General features: G+C 31.1%; 1 long non-coding RNA gene across 1 annotated transcript; it reads left to right on the top strand.

Annotated features, from left to right (window-relative positions):
* The first annotated feature begins 366 nt into the window (after nucleotides 1–366).
* LOC129744292 (uncharacterized) lies at nucleotides 367–981 on the top strand. The gene is made up of 3 exons (XR_008736875.1): nucleotides 367–429; nucleotides 510–575; nucleotides 635–981. It is a non-coding gene; the product is annotated as an uncharacterized LOC129744292 (long non-coding RNA).
* The last annotated feature ends 2282 nt before the right edge of the window (nucleotides 982–3263 follow it).

Raw genomic sequence — 3263 nt, 5'->3', positions numbered from 1 at the left:
TTACATCGTCGATGATATAATATTATGTTGAATATGTCCTACAATTAATGCCTGACAATTTATGGCTTCAAGCGTTTCTGTCTTCTGTAGTGTAATTTTATGTCAAAAGTGATGCTTCAATTTTGTGCATCCAATTTGACATAAATTTACACCAAAAAATTAATAGTGTGTACACAGCAAAAAAAAATGTAACGATGGCCGATGTAATTTTTGAGGATGTAAGCCAATAAATGCAAAATTTTTGATTTTTGTTTTATTATCACATCGATTTTATGTACACAACTTGAACAGGTCACATAGTGTAATATCACTACCTAATATATAGTATCACATCAAGTAGCCAATGTTTATCATATTTGACGTTAAAACAAATTTTCATATCAAAAAGTGAGAAGAAGATTGTGGAGCTCAGAAGGATTTGTTCTCTTGGTAAGTCATACCAATTAACTTTAAAACTCATAGCAAAACTATTCATCCCAATTTTTTTTCCATTATTTGTCATTTTGCAGGAAATTGCGCTTGAATGTATCAGTCAAACAAAATGATCCGGAGACTTGAAACAACTGGATGTGAAGGTGAATATTTTTTCCATTCTTTCACCATCTCTATGAACTTTTTCTTTAAATTGTTACAGAAATGCAGTGTTAAGGTTTGCAATCACCTAGTGCCATGGTTATCCAAGGGACATCCATTTATAAGGAAGGAATTGGCCAAGTTGGCCGAATGAGGAATATCGCTGTAACGTTTCAGCGTGATGATTATTGTCAGGAATCCAGATCCTTCTGTGGAAAAGCTGTCAAGGATCAAGAAATTTAGTAGATTCTGCCCCGTGCAACTGTCTGGATTTGGTTGTTGCAAGCGCATTAATTCTTAAAATTTAAGTCGGATTGCTCAAAAATGTGCTTCGTATCCGTACAACCAGAAAATGGAGGACCTCTTCAACGATAGGAACAAACTTAAACAGAAAATTTAGATAATTGATAATTTAGTAAGGAAAGTGATTTTAAATAAAAATTGACTTAAGACCAAATTTGTAAATAAATTTTTAGAAAAATTGAATCGCAATTTTAATCTGATTATCCTACATGTAAGGATCAACCAAAATTTTAGTTCTTAAATTTTAATTTTAAAAATTGAAACAGTTATCAAGCGAAAGTAAAATTATTAAAATGAAAACCTCAAATGAAAACGGCTTACGATTTCTTCAAAAGTTGTCGGTACATAATTTGCGCGCTCGAATTTGTCTACTACGATACATTCATTGTATATTTTCTTGAACATCAAAATGATGTAATATTAGGTACCATTTGCGACTCAGGTTATGTGCACTTTTTCGATGTAAAATCACAACACTTTTTTTGCTGTGTAGATTATGACTTTGGAGGGCAAAAATATTAAAAAAATTAGAACGCTAATTATAAAACAGAATGAAACGTTTAAAAATCTCAAGTAATTTATCGATACTTAGAAGTTCAATAAAAAAAATTTGCTATTATTTATTTAAGACATTGTATATGATACTCTAAATATTATAAAATTTCAAGGTAAGAATCAATAGTTCAGATTTAACTTTAAGGTAAAAAGTATGATGAATTCTAAATGAATGTTTAAGGAGTATCGTAAAACGGGGTATAATTGATCACTTTTTTTTTTAATATTTTCGATTATTTTTTCTGTTAAGGGGGATGTGGCATGTTTCATGTTTTTAAAATCAGTACTGAACTGCTGTGAACGTGAAACATGGTTGCAGAAATTTATCACACTTCTTCAAATTTGATTTTATAATCGATTGCCTATTTGTTCAGTATTTGATGATTTGGGGCAGCATTGATCAGTTTCTATTCTGACGGTTTTAACGAGTTTTCTTGATTATGAAGGATACAAAACATTTAGATTTCTTAACGGTCCGAAAAAAAACAACATCGCGGTCCTCAATGTATTAAGGTAGGGTTGCCACCCGTCCCGCAAAAGCGGGACATGTCCTGCCGTCCTGCTTTTTTATCAAAATGCTCCGATTTTTCGTGAGAAAACTTTTATGGTAGACTCAACCTTCTTCTATTCTACCACTTCAAAATAGTTGGACCGTGCTTGAGAAAACGCTTCTTATAAAATCTCTCTTCGATCATTTTCATTTTTTTGATCTACTCTTTTTTTCAATATTTTAAAACTTGAAATGTTCTAACTTGAAGAACATGACATTCACCGGTAAGGCTGTAAAAATTAAACATGTAACACTTTTTTGAAGTTTCACTGACTTACATTGGAAAAACCTCAAATAAGCCTCCATTTAAGTTCATTGGTTCAACACAGAAATTCATTCAAATATAATGTTTTTAAGTGTTTTTTTCTCAAAATTAGCAGCATTTTTTCAAAGTTTTTATGAGACAAGACAACTCGTTTAGTTCTTTGCGTTGAATGTTGCCTAAGTATTTTCCAGATATACCCGGACCGGGTGAATCTGGACAATTTTATTTGAATTTCAGGCAAACCTGGCATCTGCTTTCAAAATGTTCACCCAAAAATCCGGGCAACATAAAATTAAATTTGGTCAAAACTACGGAATTATTCATTAAAAATCACAAAGAATACCCTTGAAAATATATTTTTACATAAAAACACATCAGCAGATTTTTAAAGCTTCTGAAAATGTGTTGATGATTATTTAGATTTAACTTGCTGAAAAAATCGTTTTTGAATGTATAAATATGCAGTTTTAGTAAAACAATTTCAGGTTTTTTTTGTACACTTTTGAAAAACTGTTTTCAATAAAACAATGAATGAATGGACGATATAAATTGAATATAAATTGAGTAAACTTGGAGGATGGATTGGAGGATTTTCTAAAGAATTAAATTTCTCAAACAAATTCTTTTATCCAAATTTTTTTACTTCCTATGAACTATTTAAGCTGAAGGAACATATACATATGTATAGTAATGGTCATAAGAATTAAGTTTTGAAAAGTTTCTAAAATGTCCCGCTTTTTTCGACGATGTTCCGCTTTTTTTTAAGTATCTGGTAAGCCTATATTAAGGCCGAACGACAATTAAAATCGAAAGATGGACAATGATGCTGCATAAATTCAGGGGCTAAATTTTTACCATTACTTCTCTACGCCCTCGCACTTTTCCCCTTTATTTTTTCCTTCAAACTTTACCATTTGATAGGGTTTCTAGCTTTTTGTCTTAGACTGGCTTAATATTGGAAAATGTCCCTTGTTTTTTAGGTATCAAAATTTTACCTTAGATTTCATCAGGAAGGGT

The sequence above is a fragment of the Uranotaenia lowii genome, chromosome 2, assembly GCF_029784155.1.
Source record: "Uranotaenia lowii strain MFRU-FL chromosome 2, ASM2978415v1, whole genome shotgun sequence".
NCBI classification, from domain to species: domain Eukaryota; kingdom Metazoa; phylum Arthropoda; class Insecta; order Diptera; family Culicidae; genus Uranotaenia; species Uranotaenia lowii.
Note: the sequence above shows the minus strand (reverse complement) of the source record. Positions and strands in the feature narration are given on the sequence as shown.